General features: G+C 37.2%; 1 protein-coding gene across 1 annotated transcript in view; it reads left to right on the top strand.

Moving 5' to 3' along the window:
- The first annotated feature begins 877 nt into the window (after positions 1-877).
- Positions 878-22,682, top strand: part of KCNG2 (potassium voltage-gated channel modifier subfamily G member 2) — a 59,304-nt gene continuing 37,499 nt past the window's right edge. Inside the window, exon 1 of the mRNA XM_081950272.1 lies at positions 878-945. The gene's annotated coding sequence lies outside the window, so the exon portion shown is untranslated. The remainder of the gene's footprint in view (positions 946-22,682) is intronic.

Genomic DNA, 22,682 nt, shown 5'->3' with positions numbered 1-22,682 from the left:
ATCTTTGCATGCAGTCACTACAACTCAACACCCAAATGCATGCATGCCTAAATGCAGGCAAGCTTAACATCCCCACCCCCCTTTAAGCTCCAAGATATTAAGATGGTTAATGTTAATTGTGGTAGGTCATCCTGCTACCATCACTTTTATTTTAGGTGTCATTCTTTTGAACTGTTTCTATTTCAGAATATTCCACACGTCTTGTTTGAAGTAACAACTTGCAGTTCACTTGTCTGGTACCTAGAGATTCCCCCCCCCCCCCCCCAAGATGAACTCTTTATCTTGAGCTTCCTTTGATGGCAGGATGCAAAATCTAAGGAGCCGGGCCCGCTGAATTGTGTGCATGGGTTGTGAAATGAACAAAAAAGCCGTTCACCTTTATGAAGTGAAGGGGGGGACGGGGACACACAAAAGAATCCGGTCCGAATTAAAGGTCGCGAGGGAAGAAAAGTGTTAGGTTGCTTTATCTATCTCATGCCCCGAAAGTTCAGGGTGGGCCCGGGCCACCTCCACAACGCCCCGCTCTTTCGCCTCCAAGCTAGCCGAGACTTGGCGGTCCCTGAGGCGGCCCTCGACCCCTTCGCACCCAAAGGTGGGGCTCAGGTACTTCTCTGAGGCTAAAGAAAGGCCAACCCGAAGAAGAGCCAAACCCGCTGCGGGTTTTTTTCTTCTTCTTCTGGGGGTTTGGCGGCGTGAGGGGGCGCAGAAGGCGGTGCCTGAGGCCAGGCTGAGCGGGGCGGGATTCTTCCCACCCGCCTCATTTCGCGGCTGCTGCGCGTAGCACTCAGGAGCTTCTGTTTTGGGGGAAGCGAGCGGGAAGGAAGCGCTTTGGTGCAAGCGCGCCGCCCAGTCTCCGGAGCTGAAGCATCGGGGAAGAGGGAAAGGCGCCGAGTCTTCCCTGCGACCCCTTGCCTTCCATCCGCGGCACCAAAGAGAAACTCCGAGGTGGGTTTTGAGGCTCCCCGGCAAATGCAAGCGAGCTCTCGAGGGCGGCGGAAGGCAAGGATGAATAGAAAACTAGGGGTGAACAAGGGGAAAGTTTGGGTGGAGACCGCAAGTGGATCCACCTGAGCGGAAGAATCGGGGCCGTGGAGCTGAACGCAGCCCCAACTTTATGCACGCGTAAGCTTATTGAGCAAGTTACGAGTCAGAGAAAGTACGTAGGGATAGGATAGGATTGCAGCGTGAAGCGCGAATTCCCTTAGCAAAACGCTCTTCCATTTGCGCGCCCGTTATGCACCTGCTTGTAGGGCAGCTGTGTATGGTGGCTGCAGAGAAGAGGGTTAAACCGCCTCGAGGTGGTTTTAACTTGTGAAGCCTCGAACTTATGGCTTCTTCCTATAGCAACAGGGTTAGAAATGTGACCGTTTCCTTGGTAAATAGGGTTGCGGGCACTTCATCCGCTTTCCTCCATCCCTCTTCTCATAAATTCCTCCATTAAGTAAATGGCTTGCATCCTTTGAACTCTCACGTCGTATTTTGGGCAAGTGTCTCTTCCCATTAACTTCTATATTCCATTAAGCAGGAGCAAAGCAAACTTCAGAAGAGCACGTCTCAACTGTTAATTGCTGTATTTGTACTCCCACTTTGTAAAGCAGACTATAGAAATACATAAGGGAAAAAAGTGGAATAATTTAGTTTTCCATTTTGTGGAAACACCAGTTCCTATTTTATTAAACTATCTTTTCATTTGCCAGAGCAAAATATGTGCAATTATAATTGTAATGTGTGGCATAGTAAGTCTATGGCACTATAATTTGGATATGGGAGCATCAATTACAGTAATGTTTTGAGGCACAGAGTAAAATACCAACTAGATCCTGCTGCTGGAGTAATAATAGCTATTCGGACCACTAGTCAATAACATTAAAAAAATGATACAGCTTGACTGTTTTGAAAGATTATCCATATGCAAATATATTTTCCTAGACCTGGGTTAGGGAAATAAAAAATTATGTAGTGTAATTTAATTAATTGTGATATTAATGCTCAGTTCTAAAAATGTTTTGTCAATGGCTCTTTCCTAATAAGAAATTGGTGGATTTCACTTTTTTGGAAGGATGCATACTATAACTGATCGGAGGTTCATATACATGTCTAGAGCATTCTAATACTATTTTTTCCTTTTTAAACGAACCTCTGTATTTAATGCTATTTTATCTTAAACATACGCTAAGTAAAATATATGAACTTTAGAACAAATCAGTAAGCAAGCTTTACTTCTTTAAATAAATAAAAAGATACCCAAATATTTTATATGTTATAGTGTTTATAGATGATATTTTCAGGAAGCATAAGTTATGTTCATTGTACTATGTACAGTGTTGCAATTTAAGCTTCCATCTCTGTAGGAGATCTATTGCATACCGTGAAGTTCTTGATGCCTAATAATAAACTTTTGTTTACAATTTAAGTGATAAATAATGCCTGATCTCTTTCTAACAATAAGACCTGATGTTTATAGATGTGGAAGCATGAAAGTCAGTTTCTTATTCAGGTTCAGAATGTGTAGTATTTCATGTTTGTTATTTATAGCTGTATGGTCTTTATCAAGTCCTAATCAAGTTAAGGAAGTTTTTAACTTAAAACAGCTTCTCGTGAAATAACTTATCTTATGAAACTCCTATGTAAAAAGTGCCAGTATCATCCTAACATTTCTCCTTAAATGTTTGTCTTTGTTAATAATATTCCCTTATCTGATACAAAATTATTGAAATTAAATTTAGTTTCAGTTTCAGAAATGAGATTAAAATTACCTCCCCAAAAACTTGACTTCATTCAAAGAATAGGTACTTTACTATAATAACACTCTTTCCTTGGTTTTTTAAAAATGTATGTTGTTTTCTATTTTAATCACACAGTAATGTAAAAGTGTCCCAAATTTTAGAAATCAATATAATTTCATTTTTAATATAGGAAAAAATATTTGCAGTAACACGAAATAACTTTCCACTTTGAATGTCTTGTTGGACTGTTAAAGGAGAAAAGGTATTTAAATAATTTGTATGAAAAGCATTTGAATTTCTATGATGAAGTTGGATGCATATAAACTGGCTCCAACTCTTCCAAAGAATTTCATGGCTTAGCAGGCACTTGAACCCAAATCTATTCAGATTTATTAGATACTTTATCCATTATTATACTTACTCAGTGACACAGCAATGGTATTTTATTACAGTTATGGTTTCTAGTTTATTCCTATAGTATCTTATGCATTTAAAATATACATGGATTTATTTGGAAGAGACATCTACAAATCAAAATACCATGAAAAGAATATCAGCATAAATTCTTAGTGTAAATACATATCACATCATCTGAGAGTCCTAAATAATATATTATTGATGGAAGTTGAGCTATGGGGTAAATTAATATTAGTTCATTATTTGATTTCCTACAGCTCTCTAAACCACCACAAGCTTGTCTCAAATATTGGGAATTATTTGGATAATGCAGTGGGCTGTTTAGGGTAGAAAAAATTAGTGAAAATTGTGTTCTCCTTTCATTACCTTATTCATGAATCACAATCTCTGGCACATGGAACTATTCTTTCACAATATTTCATAGTCAAGCCAAACCAAATTCAGTGCTGTGCTGAATAACTCATAGGTACATGTATATATAAGATTGCACCCTTTGTATGTTATAGAGCAGAGACCTTTTTCTCCTCATGTGCCAAAATCGCGCACACAAGCCAGCACACGAATGCATGCCCACATCCATAATGCAATGCGTGTGTGCCCACACCCATAATGCAATGCGCCCCCTGTGCATGTGCACACAACCCCCATGCACTCCCCCGCACATGCAGACGACCCCCTATGCTCTCCCTGTGCATGTGCATGACCTCCCCACACCCCATTTTGGGCCTAGCAGGCCTCCCTGAAGCCTCCTGGGACCAAAAATGGGTTGCGGTGGGGCGCTGCACATCCCCTATGCTCCCTTCACACCCCCATACATGTGTGTGCAACTCCCCCACCCTCACACATGCGCATGTGTCTCCCACGTGTGCAGCAGAGACCTGAAAATCAGTTGGCCGTCGGGAAGTGCACATACATGCATGGTGGAGCTGACCTGGGCGATGGCTTGCGTGCCCACAGAGAGGGCTCGGTGTGCCACCTTTGGCACATGTGCCATAGGTTCGCCATCACAGTTATAGAGTCATATTTGATACTTAGTTGGAATAAAAAAGCAAGTAAATGCAAAGGTCACTGATCCTTGAGGTAGAATATTAATATTTTAAATGAATACATTTTATGTTTAAAAAGGAAATATGGTTTGCAAAACAGTTTGAAAAGGATTTCACCTATGGAGCACCTCTAATAAAAATCATAGCAACAATGAAATAATTTCCCAGTCACAAAAGACCTTCTGAAAGAAAAATGTCTTGTTCTTTCTTTAGAAAAGCTAATAATAATACACAATCTAAGTGAATGTATATATTGTAAAGAATTATTTCTATGCCAAACAGGTCATAGACTAGCAGCAGGAGTACACATTTAAAGATAGATATTTGTAGATAGTACTCAGAAATTAGAATCAAATTTTAATTCCTCCATATGGCATAATTTTTCCAATTTGGGAACAAAAACTGCTTGCAAAATTATTGGATAATTATCTTCCCAACGTAGCTTAAATGTCAAGTGTAAAAATCCCACATTATAAACTATGAAAATAAAACTCTACCATGAAGACATTCCCAGTATATGTACAAAATTTAAGTTTCTAAAAAGCTTCACTTTTGTTCTCTTTAAATTCAGAATTATCAACTTTGTATGGAATGAAGGGTCAGGTCCTTAACTATGAATGAGTTTGGTATGGGTATATAAAATTCCTTCATTCTTCCTTAGCTTTTCTCATTACTATTATTGTATTACCAAGATGTTCTTTTTGCGTGTTATTCGTGTTGGGGATTCTGACTGATTATTCCAAAAAGCTTTAGCATTCATCATTATAAATGTCTCAATTTAGGGGACATTGGCATGGAAAGGGAGCAATAAGTTAAACATTCTTTCAGTGACATGTTAAAAAAAATCATTCCTATTTTTTTGGCTGATCAATATAGCATGTAATATAGGTAATCTAGGCCAAGTGCAACTAAGTCAGTATTCACTGGAAATGAGCATTATTATGCCATTCACCAATGTCTCAGCACCTTGACCACTTGTGCCTAACTATGACATCGACATGCCTCAGCAATTTACACATTTTGCTACATGTATCCATGTTGTTGTCTTCCGTTTGTCTCAACCCATCATGAAGGAGGCTGTTCAATGTTAAAGACAGTGCTTTCTTCATAAGGCAGCCAACAAGCGGTAGCGGTTTTACCGTAGGTACAGTCTAATGTGCTTCACTAACCTTTTTTTGGGGTGGCACTGTGAGATAATTTTGGGGTGGGAGTGAGACTGAGATCAGGTTAGTTTCTGTTGACCACTTTAGACGGATGCAAGTGTATTCTTTACTCTGGTCCTTGGGCACTCTCTTCCAAGATGGTTCTGCTTTGGAAGAGTTTGTTTCATCATACTGTACACAATAGTTGAGTTGATCCCTAATTTGAATATCCAGGTCTGCCCAATTGTTCAGTTTGCTTTTTGAACAACCATGTAGTGCTTTTTTGGGGGAAAACAGATTTGATATATGAGGGAGTGACAAGGTGAAATAGGAGAAAATGTTTGTACAGTCGTCCTATTGGCCCTGCCAACTATTGTTTCAATTGCCAGTTATTTCATGATACATTTAACTATCTGACATGGTCTACCTATCTGAGCAGAAGGTCTAAATCAAAGATTTGGCAACTCAGGAACCTCCTCTTCCACTTTTCCTACCACATCCTCAAACTTTTGGAACTGATCATTATGATTAGAGTTGTACCAGATGAATGGGCAGCCTCGGAAGATGGGTGAAAATATGTGTCTAGAAAACTACTAAAAGTATTGCCAGTCACTGAAGGGCTGGCTGGTAAAGTTGAGATAGAAAAAGGGTGGCCTTTCCATTACAGGAAAAGAGCAACTCTTCTCTGGCTATAAGGCAGAAGAGAACCAGTCTGTTCCTCCTGCTCACAGATGGGAGGGAAACACTCAGCAATGGGAACAACTTTCAGTGTGAGGACAATGAAACAGAATTTTCAGGAACACTAATTTCTAAATGTTAATTTTAGGCTTTCCCAGGTAATGATAGGAGAATTGTAGTTGAACACAACTGTTGGAGAGCACTTGGCTTTCATATTTACTTATTTAGCATGGAATGGATTTTAAAAGGCTGATATTTTACTTTTTTTCTGAAGTACAGTTTAATTTTTTGACTTCCCTGGGAGAGAAAAGTGTGTGTAACAGCAGGCAACTTTCTGGCTCCGTTACTCCTCAAGGTTGCACTGTGAAATGCCATACCTTTACTTATGTTCCCTTTCCTAATGCAATAAAGCCGAGTACATATATAGTATCATCTTATGGCTGTTACTCCACCCTAAAGAGAATCATCACATTCATTAATGGACATGCCACTTTTAATACTGAATGAGGTTATTGCAAGAAGAACGTCTAGCAAGCTCTTCAGTTCCTCATTGAGAAAACAGCATATTAGAATATGCTAGGAAAGCTGAATAAGACAAAAAATGCCTGCCACAACATATCCTAGGAATTTGCATTCTGCTAACAGTCCTGTATAACTCATGGATTGCCTCAGATCTTAAAAGCGTTTTGGGATAGATAAACGAGAGGCTCATGACAAGATGAACTGAGAAGATCTATTGGGTTTGCTTTTGATCCCAGCGGGATGAATGACCAGCCATTAAATATGAATCCCATAATTTAAGGCTTATTTTTTATTGCAGGATAATTCTCTCTAATGCACAGTTGTCTTTGTTAAGCAATTAAAGCTGCTTGCCTTAGAAGTCTGGAGTCTAGTACTTAATGACAAACAGCAATTTCAAAAGCTAAGAACAGCTTTTAACCTAAAGAAGTCACTTGTGTATACTTTTAATGTGGCATAGAAGGTGGAAGAATGCTATTTTTAAACTTGCAATGTATTTTTAGCCAATGTACACTCTATTATAGTTATGGAAATAACCAATTTAATCCACTCATGTGAAGACAGAGAAAAGCTTTCAGTAGCCTCTGGCCCAGTCATGATCAGTTGTAACTTACAAGGTATTAGGCTGGGTAAAGCTTTCCTAGAGCATCATTGTGAAAGAAGAAAAAGATTGTGTAGGCCCCCCCAAAAAGTACATGGAAATAGACCAAAGGAAAACATGTATATTGGATGTACAAGGAAAGAGGGATTTGGGGGGGGGGGGTGTTAAAATGAAATTTTAATTGGATGATAGAATGTGTTTTATGTAATTTGGATTTTAATATTCAGGATTTTTCAGCAATGGATTTGTCAGTTATGCATAGATTACAGGTGAAACTCGAAAAATTAGAATATCTAATTTTTCGAGTTTCACCTGTATATGGAAATTAAATGTTCTTGCAGTTTAGATAAAATATTAACAATATGAAAAATAACAAATTCAGTGTATTGTCTCCGTAAAGGTAAATGTTCCCCTCGCACATATGTGGTGGTTGTTCCCGACTCTAGGGGGCAGTGCTCATCTCCATTTCAAAGCCGAAGAGCCAGCGCTGTCCGAAGATGTCTCTGTGGTCATGTGGCCGGCATGACTAAATACCGAAGGTGCACGGAACGCTGTTCTGTAGTACATGTAGTACTGTGTCTCTGTAGTACTACATTAACTATGAAGTTTGTGATTGAAAAAAATCACAAGAAAAATTTGTAATCAGAAATTCACAAATGTTTTATGATAATGTAGTTCATCAAAGCGGATGATTTCTACTGCAAGACTTTTCCCACAGAGAATTTCCCCCCCTCAATTACAGCACCCCAAAAAAGGAAAATATTTGAGGACTGGAACTCAGAATCTTGGTGTTTTGAAAGACAATTGAGACACTGGTGATAAAATGACATTAGAAGAGATGAGAAACACATCTATTTTGCTCTCAACTCCACTGTTGAAATGCCCCCAAATCTTTAAAAAATATTCAAAATTACCATTTTGAGTGTCTGTGAACAGAAATGGGGACAGCGTGTTTCCAAGAGGTTTCTACTCCCATTGCTATGTTTATTCATGGAGGGAAATCCTATCAAAAATAAAATACAATGTGGTAGCAGAGTTAGGGAGTTGCATAGGCCATGTGTTACTCATCCCTGAAGTATACCCACTTGATTCCATTCATGTTGATTGAGAGCAAAACTTCCTACTCAGAGTGTGGGATGCTGGAAGGTTCAATATTTTCCTCCATTCTTGTTTAACTTCTACATGAAGATTTTGGGTGAAATCAGTTGCATAGCTCAGCCCCCGATGAAAGTGATACTGTTGATGTCCTTTCTTGGTGCCTGGAAGCTGTAGGGTCTGAATGGGGAACAACACTCTTCAATTCAACCCTGGTAAAACTGAATGGCTTTGGGGTTCAGGACCTTCTGTAACGGGGTTTTTACCAACTTTGGTCTGAATAGAGTCACACTACCTTACCAACCCAGTACCTAATTTGGGGTTTTTCTGGACTTGCAACTCCCGCTCAAAGAGCACGTGACAATCATGGCCAGAAGGACCTTTTCCATAGCTTCATGTTATGTGCCCATTCCTAAATTGGGAAACTCTATTCACAGTCGCGTATGTCCCAGTCACCACCTGGATTAGACTCTGTTGAAGAGGCTACTGTAAAAACTCTACATGAGGCTTCCCTTGAAAGATATCTGGAAGCTTCAGCTGGTGCAAACTTTGGCGGTGCGGGCAGTTATGTGTGCTTGAGGACTGCACACAATTAATGGTTACCAGAATGGTTTGTGGATCCAACTCCAGGTGCTGGTTTTGACCTTTAAAAGTCTGCATGGCCTGGGAGCAGGTTATTTGAGAGAACACCTCTTCTCAGCCACGTGTGAGAGCCTCAACCAACTCGGGCACATGTAAACCCTGGACACATTCCACGTGCTCCCCACCCAGCCATACTCAGGAACCTTGACTCCTGGTCACTACTGCTTGCAACTTATCTTTCGTTTTTCCTCAGCTTCTGACAGATGCGCCTAGCTGATGTGAGGCATGGGTTTCTACAGAGATGGTTTTGTACCATTCTGCAAGTGGCTGCTATTCTCTCAATCCTTTAGGAAGCTCCCTTTTCAGGAGGCATTAAAGATTGTGTAGAGTAGTTGATTTTCACTGTTATGATGATAATCCACACCATGTAACGAGTCGCCATTGGAGTCAAGATTCAGAACCAGATGGTTCCGTAGCATCATCAACAAAGACAGTTATTACATTCTTTAGGTCTTGTATAATGTTGGTAGTAATCTTTTTTGTCTGACAATTTTTTTTGCCTATTTTCTAAAAATAATCTTTTTAATTAAAATAAATGAGAAGTAAGAAATTGGCACGTTGCAAGGCAAAAGCATCAACCTCTTAACATCATTTATATTTACAAAAATGCCTCACAAATATTCTTAGAGTAATATCTGCATGCAGTTCTATACATGATTTGGAACATTAGTTGATTTGGAACAAAAATTTGGGTTTTTGCCAAGAAAAAGGCAAAGGTAATCTGGGGTGATGAGTGCGTTGTAGATAGCAATTAGTCCTCGAATTACAACCACAAGTGGGACTGTAATTTTGGTCATAAGTTATGATGGCTTTAAGTCAAGGCACCCACATGACCTGATTTTTACAACTGTTTTTACACTGGTCGTTAAGTGAATCATGTGGTTGCAAGTCTGAATCCAGGTGGCCTTTTTTAACTAGAAACTGGCAAAACTCACCACAAACTAGCAAAAGACATTGCAAATTATGGTCACATGACCACTGGATGTTGTAACCTATCATAAATGTTAGATGGTTACCAAGTGCATGAAATGCAGTGGTTGAGCTACATTTTATAATAGCCAAATGTTGGCTGCAAAGCACCTTCTTTCAGAGGCTATTGCAACTCCAAAGAGTGATTAAGCAGTCCTAAGTTGGGCACTATTTGTAATTCGTTTTCCTTCAAGTGTGTAGGAGTTTTGCGATAAGTCATATCCATTATGGAAGTCATTTTGCATGAGAATCCAGAATCATATCTGCACGTGAATCAATTTTTGTTTTGCTTTCAGCTACTCTGAAATCTTTTTGAAGTTGAAGTGAAAATTGATCAGATTTGTTTGTTGCCTTTTGGAGGGGAAGGATTTCAATTATTTGTCATCAAGGCCAACTGTCAATGAAGAAATCAAAAACTGAAGAAGAGACATAGCTTTGCATTAAGCAGATTAAGTTTATAGGGTCTTAAATTTGGAGTGATGTTATATGGACATTTCTCAGTTGAGATTTTTGTTTAGTTTGTTTACAGTAAAGTAATCAAGATGATTGCTTCTGCTGATGATTTCAAATGTTTGTCTTAGGCAGATTTTTGGCCAAATTATTGTGTCTAATAGTCTAAAGTAAAGTACATTAAATAAAATATATACCCAATATATATCATTTTGTTGTAGAAATAGTATTGTTTTCTATCTTCGAGCAGAGAGGCAATTTGATACCAGGCTAGAAACTGGGTAACCTTAGTGTAGTCACTTTCTCTTAGCTCTAGGAAGGAGGCAGGGGCAAAACCATTTCTGAAAAACGTTGCCAAGAAAACTGGGGGGACTTTAAAAAAATTATTTGCACCAGATTAAAAAACATTTGAGCAAGAATTGCAGATTCAAGCTATGTTTTGTTACAATTTTAGATAGTCTGTGGGAGTAGGCTATAGATATGCAAGTTCAGTCCTACTGATGCTAAAATAATATTTTATTATATTAAAACTTTTTTAAGGACTGCTGAAAAGAAAGCAAAAAACAAAGCAACTACAGTATAGAAAAGTAATGAGTAGATGATGAGATTATTTGATCAGTCAGAGTCATGGGACAAACATCAATATATATATATTGCTTTTAATTGATGATAAGAATTATCTGAAGGTGACAAACTGGAAAGATGTGAGACTGGACTTCAAGATTCTCATGGGTGTTAGTCATATTTTATATATTTACCTTGTTTCCCCGAAAATAAGATCTCCCCGGATAATAAACCCAATTGGGCTTTTGAGTGCATGCGCTAAAATACCCCCCCCCCGGAAAATAATGCAACACAGCAGCAACCATGAGGTAGCCATGCTCCCGGCCTCCTGCATCTCAACAATAATAAGACCTCCCCGAAAATAAGGCCAAGTGCTTATTTCGGGGATCAGAAGAAAATAAGACCTTATCTTATTTTGGGTGAAACACAGTGTATATATAAAAAATAACTTTTGGAGAATGAGCCAGACGTCGCGACGACACAACGTGCGGTCTCGACAGTCCGAGACCGCCGTTAATTCTTTTATCTGCTGCATGGTCCGTAGGGACCTAAATCATCCTGGAGAGACAGTGACAGGGAGACAAATCCTTGCTGGTCTCAGGGCACCGCAAAGTCCCTGATTGACCGAAGGGAAGTTCTCCAAGCCGGCGGTAAACAGACAGCCCCCAGGCTGACAAAGTCGGAGACTGCTCTGGAAAGAAGGTGAAAGTGAATCCAGCTGGTGAGGTTTTTTTTTCTTTGAGAATGATTGCCCAAAGAATTTTTTTAAAAAGATAAATTAGTCCTTTAAGCAAAAGAATAAAGCGGCGAAATTTATCTTTATTGGACTGCCTTAGAAAGTTTTTTTTCCTCTTCTATGTAGCAGCGTTTTGTGGATTGAAGTGATTGGAATGCTTCCTGTTTCTCCTCTTCAGTGAATGAATTGATTTTTCCTCCTAATTTGTGCTACCTTTATTTTTTGGCTGATCTAAAACTTTAATAATCCTTCCTCTTTCTGACTATTAAATTTTACTATTAATCTGACTATTAAATTTTATTAAAGACACTTAGAGATCTTTGTTCTCCTTAAGCTTGATACGAATAAGAGAAAGTTGAATCTGCCATTCCGAAGCCAGAACTTGGTTTTTTTCTCCTTTTGAAACAAAGTATCCTTTGCTCTATTTTCTCTGAGTTTGTTGACATTGTAACTAGAGAGGTTGCAGCTTGTCTATAGAGACGGATACTGGCTCAAGGACACAAACTGCTTTTCTTGCAGGTGTCCTTGTGGAATATTTTGGACAAGGGAAGGGAAAGAAAAGAAAAGATAGAACCCTCATTTCTTTTTTCTTGAAAAAATTAAAAGGATCTTATGTTTAAGCAATTTTAAAACAAAAAAAATGTTTATACATAAAAGAGATATTGAAGGCGAGAGTGGCAGTGGATTTCAAACTTTTTCTTTTCTTCTGGGAAATATGCATTCGTATACAGAAGAAGAAACCCTAAGCTACCAGGATTGTTTGGATGGAATTTTAAAGATATTGGAAGGATTTGAGAGATTTGATAAGAAGCTAGATAGATTATTGTCTGGCTCAACAAAAGATGAAGGGACTGGAGCCTCAAAAATTAAAGAAGAGAGTGAAGATATAGAAGATAAAGACAAGATAACAGATGAACCTAATAATGGAGCACCTAAGAGTGAAAGTAGAAAGGAGGGAACATGGAAAAGTGAATTTGATTATTATTACATACTTGAAGATCTGGAGCTCTACCCCCCCTGTCAAGATATGCATTTGATGATGGAATTAAGTAGAGAAACAGCTTTAGAAAGACATTGGATAATTAAAGACATGCCAACTTTAATACTAATTCAAGGGCAACAAGACTATATGAGAGATCTTTCAAGCAAAAAAGTGCAGAGAGAAGTTTTTAAAAACTTGATAAAGATGTTTATAAGAGAATTGACACAACAACTGGCTTAAGAGATAAGACAGTTTTGTTTCTGGAAAAATACAGGCTGATGATGAAGGTTGATAACTCAAAACTTAGTTAACTTTTGGTGATTAATAAGTAGATTTCTTAGACACTTTTAGAATGTTTTCTTTAAAAAGTTTTTTGCTAATTAATAATTCATGATGATGATGATGATGATGATAATAATAATAACAACAACAACAACAACAACGAAGTAAAAATCTCAATTAGTAAAAATAATTTGGATATAAACTGTAAATTACGACCTGGGGAAAAGATTTATCAATTCCACGAATATATTTTTGTTTAGATTTTATTATAAAGATGCAATTTTTCTTGGGCACTTATAAACTCTATTAACAAACTTTTGGTTAGACTTTATTATAAAGATGTAATTTTTCATGGGCTGGTGGGGAGGAGATGTGATATAAATGTAAAAAAATCTTTTTTTTTTAGATAACTATAATAATAAGAAAATGTTAATGGATAATGTTTAATGATTTTTATATGTCTTGGCATTGGTAAAAGCAATTAGATATAAGCCTTAGATAGTGAGTTGGAAAAAAAAGGGAATATGCTATAAAAGGGTTTATAGGAATAGCTAATGAATGCCAGTAGATGGTTGTGTCTTCAAGTGCAAATGATTCTAGATAAAAGCATATTTAAATAATTACAGCTAAATGAGAATGATGGTATATTGATGGTAAAATACATAAAGATCTTCGATCTGAAAATGTACATTAAAAATATGAAGGATGAATAGTAACGCACGAAATTCATTTGTAACCAATCGACATGCTTTCTACAAGATGTAATGAAGAATGTTTTTTTTGTATTTTTGTCTAATTAAAACAATAAATTTTTTTCAAAAAAACACTTTTCCTTCCTTGTTTTTCCTTAGCAGTACAAAAGGTAGAAGATAAGAGAGGAAAGAAGAAAATGCTGAATGCCCTCGAAATTATTATATTATTCAAAAGCTCAATGTGTTTTGTTAGGATCATTTGTCAAGGGCAACATATCCAACATATCCTGTTTATCAAATAACGTAAAGCACAATTTGCAATTGATACTGTATTGTAAATTTTATAACATAAACTAGAGCCAAGTGTTTTATAAAATTTGCCAAATTCCAATTTTATGGATCCCAGATTTTGGGGACATTTGTAAGTTAGCCTATTTGAGGTAACTCAGTTCAAAAATGGCTGTCATAAGATGTAGTGTTTTGCCTAGTTAAATATTATGGGAACAAAAATCTTAATAGTATGTAGATAGGTAGGATTCATAATTTGCTTGTGATCAACGTATTCCAGGACCTTGTCCTCCAACTCATAAGAGAGATAGACCTTGGGGACAGCCCTTAACCTAATGTCAGGCCATTAATATGTTCTTGTTTGGGTTCTATTAGTTTGTGATGCTGCCTTTTGAAATTTGCTTTTATTTTTAAATTTTCTGATTTTGCTTATGTGTTTTATAATGTGGAGTTTAATTAGTGGGTTGGTGTCATCTGTATTGTGTTATGTAAACTGCTTGGAGCCCCATGACTGAGCATTACACAAATTATGATAATAAATAACGGCATTCCTAACAGTTTTATTTAGTTTACTTGGAAAATTTTCAGTGTCTCTTTAATCAAAGCAGAGTATCCCATGGGAGGAGGTAGAGGTAGAGAAAGGTTCAGAAATATAGATGTATCTTTTGATAAAAGCCATTTTCTTCATTTTCTGGATTAAGAAAGAAGACTTCAATGCCACTTAATCTTAAATTGTCAAGTTTGCTGGTTCTGCTAAAAAAAGTCTTGATCCCTACTTTTTTGTTTTTTAACAACAGGCAGTTAATGAGTTAAAAATTGTTTCAATCTCATCAAAGGCATTGTCAGGAGTTCTAAACTTTGTGGACAACATCACTCTACCATAACTCGAAAAGTTTTCCTAACCTGTTTAGGAATATCAGTTTTCCTTTTAAAACATGTTTGCTGCCATTTCATTTGTTCTCAGGAAAAAAAACCAAAATAAATCTTTTAATCATAAGTAGATGAGATGGGCGACACGTAAATCTAATAAGTAAAATAAAATAAAATAAAATAGCATGCAATTTGAAATGGGGATACAGCTAACATATTTAAAGAGATAGAGTTTATTTGTAACAATACAAAAATACAGGAGGTTCTCAACTTACGACCACAATTGAGCTCAGAATTTTGGTTGTATATTGTTATAGCCATTGGTTGAGAGACTCACATCCATTAAACAAGTCACTATAGTTCTTGGGCAAATCATATGGTTATAAATCCAAATCCAGTTTATCTAATGGGCATTTTTACCTATTTTTTCCAGAGGAAAAAAAAGGACAAAATGCTATCCCTTGACTGCAGGATGTTGCAGTTGGTCATAAATGCAAGGCAATTGGCAAGCTCCCCAAATGCTATCAGATGACTGCAAAGGTAGTATGGTAGTCATAACCTTGAAGATATTTTTTGAGTCCAGTTATAAGCGAAGGATTATTTATAAATTCAGATGATCCTTGTATATCAGTTTGCTTCATTATAGTTGCACATACTGGAAGCAGAAAAAGTTCAGATATTTAGAAAGATGCCAGGTTTTTCCCCTTAAAATACAGACTAATTTTTTTCTATGAATCTTTGAAATCCCTGCTGCTTTAATCTTGATCTTCTTGGCACAGTCTCCTCCTTAATTTATACTTCTAAATTGAGTAAATATTAAATCCACACTGGTAATGGTAAGGTTTTCTTACAGAAGCAATAGTGCAGATCCTAATTCTCACATCAGACCTTCTGAATTCTCTTGACGGGAACTAAATACAAATTCCTGATGGAATTTCATTTTTGTCTCCAGAAACAGATTATGTTTTTAGATCCTGTTCCCTCACAACTTGTTCCTCCAAATTCTGCTCTTCTTTCTTCTGAGTCATCTACAACAATCTCTGGTGGGTCTGCTAGTTCAGTCAGTTGCTGGCCTTCATTTATGCTTTGCCTTCCAAACCAGCTCTCACTTGATTCATAGCAAAGCCAGAATTCAGCTATTTAGTTGGCTGCTAACATAGACTTTTTGTTACTCTTTAAGCTCATCGAAAGACCAGTGTCAGATCATCTTTGATTTCTAGGATATCTTCCCTGTGACTAAAAACTGAATGTATTCAGTCTCTGAATCTGCATATGAGGATGAGTGCAAATCTTCAGCGCTGTTCATTCATACGATTCATATATATGATATAGTTTACTTGGACTTCAGTAAGGCTTTTGATAAGGTAGACCATAACCTACTACTAGATAAAGTAGAAGAATGTGGGTTAGACAGCCTCACCACCAGATGGATTGGTAACTGGCTGACCAACCGCACTCAACGTGTAGTTCTCAATGGAACTGCATCTACATGGAGGGAAGTATGCAGTGGAGTACCCCAAGGCTCTGTTTTAGGCCCAGTACTCTTCAACATCTTCATCAATGATTTGGATGAGGGAATAAATGGGGAACTCATCAAATTTGCAGATGATACCAAGCTGGCAGGAATAGCCAACACTCCAGAAGATAGGCTTAAGATACAGAAGGATCTTGACAAACTTGAACATTGGGCACTATCTAATAAAATGAAATTCAATGGTGAAAAGAGTAAGGTTCTACATTTAGGCAACAAAAACGGAATGCACAGGTACAGTATAGGTGATACCTTACTCAGTAGTAGTAACTGTGAAAGGGATCTTGGAGTCCTAGTGGACAACCATTTAAATATGAGCCAGCAGTGTGCAGCAGCTGCCAAAAAAGCCAACACAGTTCTAGGCTGCATCAACAGAGGGATAGAATCAAGATCACGTGAAGTGTTAATACCACTTTATAATGCCTTGGTAAGGCCACACTTGGAATACTGCATTCAGTTCTGGTCGCCACGATGTAAAAAAGATGTGGAGACTCTAGAAAGAGTGCAGAGAAGAGCAACAAAGATGATTAGGGGACTGGAGACTAAAACATATGAAGAACGGTTGCAGGAACTGGGTATGTTTAGCTTAAGAGAAAGAAGGACTAGGGGAGACATGATAGCATTATTCCAATATCTCAGAGGTTGCCACAAAGAAGAGGGAGTCAAACTATTCTCCAAAGCACCTGAGGGTAGAACAAGAAGCAATGGGTGGAAACTGATCAAGGAGAGAAGCAACTTAGAACTGAGGAGAAATTTCCTGACAGTGAGAACAATTAATCAGTGGAACAGCTTGCCTCCAGAAGTTGTGAATGCCCCAACACTGGAAGTCTTTAAGAAGATGATGGATAGCTATTTGTCTGAAACGGTATAGGGTTTCCTGCCTAGGCAGGGGGTTGGACTAGAAGACCTCCAAGGTCCCTTCCAACTCTACTATTGTATTATTGTATTATTGTATTATTGTATATTTAAACTCAGTATTATGTAACTCAGTTGACATCGTTCTCACAAATTTTAGAGTTTTTTTTAATACTATGGTATAAATATTAATTTTAAAGATGGTAAACAATACTGAAATAGCCATAGCCATTGTCCTGTCTTCTACTATATCAGAACAAGGATAAAATGGGTTCAGATTTTAAGAGGTTATCATAAACAGAAAGATGCAATCTTTCCCATTGTATTTCTTCCGATTCCTGTTGTCAGCATGTCAACTTTCTACACAAATGTTAATGTATACAGTAATGGAGTAATGTATGGAGCTTTAAACTGACCTAAGTATTTCAAAAGGAATAAATAATTTATGCAGTCTTATCACTGTAAATCATTTAAGATCCTCAAATTTTATTATGCCAATAAGTAGACTGAATACTTTTAATGAGCACCATGTGTGTTTAATGAAAGATGCTTACTTAAATCTCATGGGCCACATAAAATAGTTTAAAATATAAATGCCTATTATATTACAGAACATCACTCACATTATTTTTTTTCTTTTTAAATCTCTATGATTTACTGTTTATCTATTTATTCTCTAATCTAAACAACTTCAATGTATGTTTCATGGTGTTGTTTAAAAGACTGGCCATTATTAAAATTATTTTTTTAAAGTTCAATGAAAATATATGGTACATTCATCTGAATGTTATCTAGCTTCAAGATGTGTTTTGCCATATCATTATAATCTGCAAGGGGTCTAAGTTATCTTGTAAACTGTGACACAGAGGTTTTGAAATTAAGAAGGTTAACTCTTTACTTTTTTTTGCTTACCAGTCAGACTTGACTCCTGGAAACGACACCAACAATTCCATGCAGCTTTCTTGGAAGCAATTTGCCTTATTCGCAGGCTGAGAGAGATTGAGCAGCCCACTCAGCTGACTTCCATCCCTAGGGCAAAATTGGAACTTGCCTTCTCCACTCCTAGTTCAGCCCCTTAACTGGTAGACTAGATTAGTTCTGCAATGTGGTTAATTCTCAATTTACGACTATAATTGAGCCCAGAATTATGGTTGTTTAGTGGGTCATCATGTGACTGACCCAATTTGACAACAAATTGTGGGCAATCTCAAGTCCTTTCCCTGTCCCATGAGGAATTATGGAACAGCATGTCTACTCACTGGTTTCTCATTCCATGAGATGGTCAGTTCTGCTTTGTGCAGAGCTATTTTCACCCTGTCATTTCTTTCCTGGAAGTCTCATTAGCACCTTTTTTCAATTAAGTAGAAGTAACAGTAGTAGACATGGATTCTAAGCATTTTCTGTTTTAAACCTGGGGTATATAAGAGAGTGGAAAGTACAAACAGAAATGACAAAGACAAAGATAATTTCTTAATTTACCAAATCTTATCTAAAATACCCATTTCCAAATATAGTCTCAATGCAACTTGATTCAGCTGAAGCTTTGCTCTGATATAGTTTAGTCTTTAATAAAAAAAACCTAGAAAGGCTTTTTTGCTGTAACCTGCATGCTGAAGGCTTCTGTCCTTTCTATCCCATCACCCATAATTAATCTACAGCCTTGAGACCTTAAAGTTTCCTCTGTTTTAGCGTATCATGCAAGATGTCCAGGAACAATAGTCATGAATAATGTAGAACATTTATTTAATTTGTGTAGTCCTTCTGTACACAGATGGCATTACTTGGCCTACAACCTGATGCAAATTTATATGACATTCATTTTTTCTTCTAACCATTTACAGGAAAGAAATTAGAATTATGCTAAACTGGTCCATTCAATGGTTTTAATGTTGTCTTATTGTTCTGAACCCATTTTAATACATGTAATATATATAAGATCTTCTATAAAAAGGTACGTTTTCATGAATCTTCTGTAGTCATTCTTGAAGGTGGCACTGCAATTTATCCCAAGATAATTTGCATCTGACACTTGTTAAACTGAAGCCACTTGTAGTTTATTAACTAAAAATAAAGGCTTTATGTGATTTTTCCTTCTCCAATAAAAATTACATTTTTAAATCAGAATATTTTTTTCTGACAAAATATCATTCCAGAGAATATAGAGGAAAGTTTTTGACATGGCTAAACAAAGACAGTCAGGACTGAACTGCTAGTAATCCCATTATCCCCAACATGGTCAAGAAGAGATGTAGAAGGTGTGTGAAAACTTTCCTGACTTTCTGAAGGGTCTGTCACTGCGTTAATTGTTTGCTAGCTGAACTGAATAGTTACTGCGCAGGTCATAGGCCTTATCTGACAATGATTTACTGCGCATGCTTCTTAACACATTTCTTAATACATCACACATTCCAGAGAACTCTTTACTTTTGATCTTCTGTTCGTCTGCCAAGAAGGTGGACGACAATTGCTCTTGCCAAAATGTAACAATTAGATAGATTTGTTTTCATTTTATTTTCATATTAAAAGTTTGTTTTTAATTAGCACATGTTATCGGATCTTATTTTCGCTTTTTCTGAAGATATACTTTTTAGGAAAGCTGACGGTCTACACCTCATTAGCTCAGGGTGAAATTTCCCCTGACAGGGTCACAGGATGCCATTTGGAAGTGTTTATGATATCATCATAAACATTGTGGCTGAATTTGTTTGACCAATGTTAGGGCCTTTGGGTGTGTTGGCATCGGCAATGATTCTTGGGCTGCTGGAGGACCATCACTACCAAAAAGATGATAGAGGGCCTCATGTTTGTCAATAATTTACTTATTGCCCATCTGCTTTCCTTGGCTCAGCTTTCCTTGCTCATGGCTCACATCTAACTTATTCTATAGTTTGTTTTTTCATACACAAAGAAAAAAATCTTTAGAAAAACTTGGATGACTGATAGTTGTTCTTAAATACGTTTCATTTCCACTGCAATCCTGGCTCCATTACAGTAAAGAATAGCTTTTCTGCCTGGAAGAGAGGGCCTGAACATATTTCTAAAACAGTATAAGAGAATTACTACATTTAAACTTAAAACAGCTGTCATTTTCTAGAAATTATGGAAATAAAAAAACTGTAGCAGTTGCACAATTATCTGAGAGTACTTTTTGGAAAAAGAGATGGAGGTTCATTTGTGGATGTAATTTAAGTTTTCTAAGAAGAAGACAACGAAGAAAGTGGTAGGAACAGAAGACATTTAAAAAGACAAAAACTCTCAATTTTTTAAAATTTGGTTTGGAAATCAAAAAGAGGAGGGAGAAAATTTAGGATTGCAAGATAGATTTCAGCCATGATTTAAGAAATGCAAAGGAAAGAAAGATGAAAGAAAGAAAGAAAGAAGGGAAAAATAATAAAGATCTCTACTGAATAATTTGATGTAGTTGAAAAAATACCCTCTGTTTTGCTACTCAATTTAATATTAGTTTAAAAAAGTGTAACAAAATATTGATTGGGCCCCAAATCCTTCAACATTTTTTTATTAATGGCAAGATGAAGGGAATTTGTAATAATTTCAAGATTTGGATAGGACATCCCAAAACACTGAGGAAAAAGACTCTCTTTCTTCACCTATAGCTAGACATTTCTTATGCCTTTCTTACTTCCAGAGTGGTATCATTAGCATATTTGCAGTTCTTTTTTCTTTTAATCCAGCCTTACTCATGATATATTTATGTTGAAATATCTATCAACTAATTTGGCTTACAGTTACAAGGGAGTTTATGTAATTTAGTTAACCATCTTGAGTATTACTTTCCTTCAACCATGTTTCAACTTAATAGTGGATATAGAAAGAAACTACCAATACTCCTGGCACCATTTCCTCTAGTGAAATGAAAGGGGATTGGGATATTCCCTTTGATATATATATATATATATATATATACAGGCAGCATATAAACTTTTGCTAAAGAAATAACATTAATCGTTTAATTTCCTAGAAATGACACATCTGTGGCAGGAGAACATTAGTTAGAACGGTGAAACATTTACAAAAAGCAAAACTTCTTGTTTTGTAATAAATGATCGACTTTATTTGTAGGCATGGATTCAGTCTTAGGCACACTTAGAATGGATCCATTAAAATTAATGTGTTAATCATGATTAAATTTCTCAGTTGAGTTCTGTGGGTTTAGTTCAGATACAAGTAAATTGGGATCAAAGCCATTATGTTTATTTAATTATGCAAGATTTTGCATTGCAAACATTATACTAAAGAGACATTTGTCAGGTTGTCAAAAGGGTGCTAAAAATGAGCATAGGTTTCCATGCTGAACAAGAAAATGCTGAGGCAATGCTACCCCATTTCATTTATGTGGAGGAACTGTAATAAGCTTGCAAAGGTGAGAGCATTAAATCTTGTTCTTCCTCTTGTGAAGTGTTCTCTGGGGAACTACACTTCATTAAGAGAAAAAGAATTTCATTCCAACTTGTTGTCTCCACGCAAAAAAGGATGAGCTAAGCACTGGACCACATTTATTACAAATAAATAATTGGACGTCGTTCTACAGAGAAAGGGCCAAGAACTATCTAGGAAGTGGATTCAAAATAATTTTGAAGAATATAGATAGCAGTCAGAATCAGGGAAGCTTTTTCATAGTAAAATCTGAACTCTTAATATGTATTTCCATGATTTCTGTTCAATTTGATATTCATGACACAATTCAATTTCTTATTTGTAAGTCTATTCTCTTACTTGATTGTCTTCTTCAAGTCTATTGAATTTGAGGTAGCTGATGGACTGCCTACCTTTCTTTGGAAACTAAGAACCACTGGCACCTGAGAGACAGGCTGTTCTGACCCAGCTCCCCAAACATGACAAACCCTTTGTAGTTAACTCAAAGATTCCTTTTTTAGGAGTGCTGGCAGCCTTGGTAAAATGTCTCTCTCTCACAGCAGGCTAACAAGTCTGTCGGCAGGGAGATGAATAGCTGTCTGCCACATCTATTCATCTCTGCCCCCTGCCTTTTATCCCCAGAGCTAGGGTGGGGTTTCGTTAGCAGCGGTGACTCTTCCGTCCCAAGAATCAGCCCACAGATTTCCACTGCTCTCCTCTCCTCTGCCTTCTATGCATCTGCATGTCAGGCACTAGACCCAGCTGTTCCTCCTCTTCTTCATCAGCCACCTCCAGACCTGGGGGCTGTTGACTCTCCATCTGAGGGCTGATAGATGGCCCAGGCTCCACCTCTGTCTCTCTCTCTCTCTCTCTCTGCCAGCTCTATTCCCTCTCCCCCCTCGGAGCTCTCAGGTTGCCTTGATGCTAACCCTGACTCCCACGACACCTCATCTGATTCAGCTGCTGGAGGGGCCAGCGACCCACAGGCTACAACACAGGCAAGGGATATCAGAATGAAGCATATGATGTCACAATGAAAGCCCCTCCTTTCTATGTGCATTAAGGTGCTGCTGTCAACATTTAGATGAAATTAATAAAAATCAGTGGCTGCCATTCCCAAGAACAGTAAATTGTGGGATACTGCTTAACTTCAGTATTATGTAAATGCTAGTTGAATACAATTTTGTAGAATGATGACTATTTGAATATGTTTGCTATTTCCT

Source organism: Natrix helvetica (genome assembly GCF_964273705.1).
Source record: "Natrix helvetica genome assembly, chromosome: 4".
NCBI lineage: Eukaryota > Metazoa > Chordata > Lepidosauria > Squamata > Natricidae > Natrix > Natrix helvetica.
This window is presented reverse-complemented; position numbering and strand designations above follow the sequence as displayed.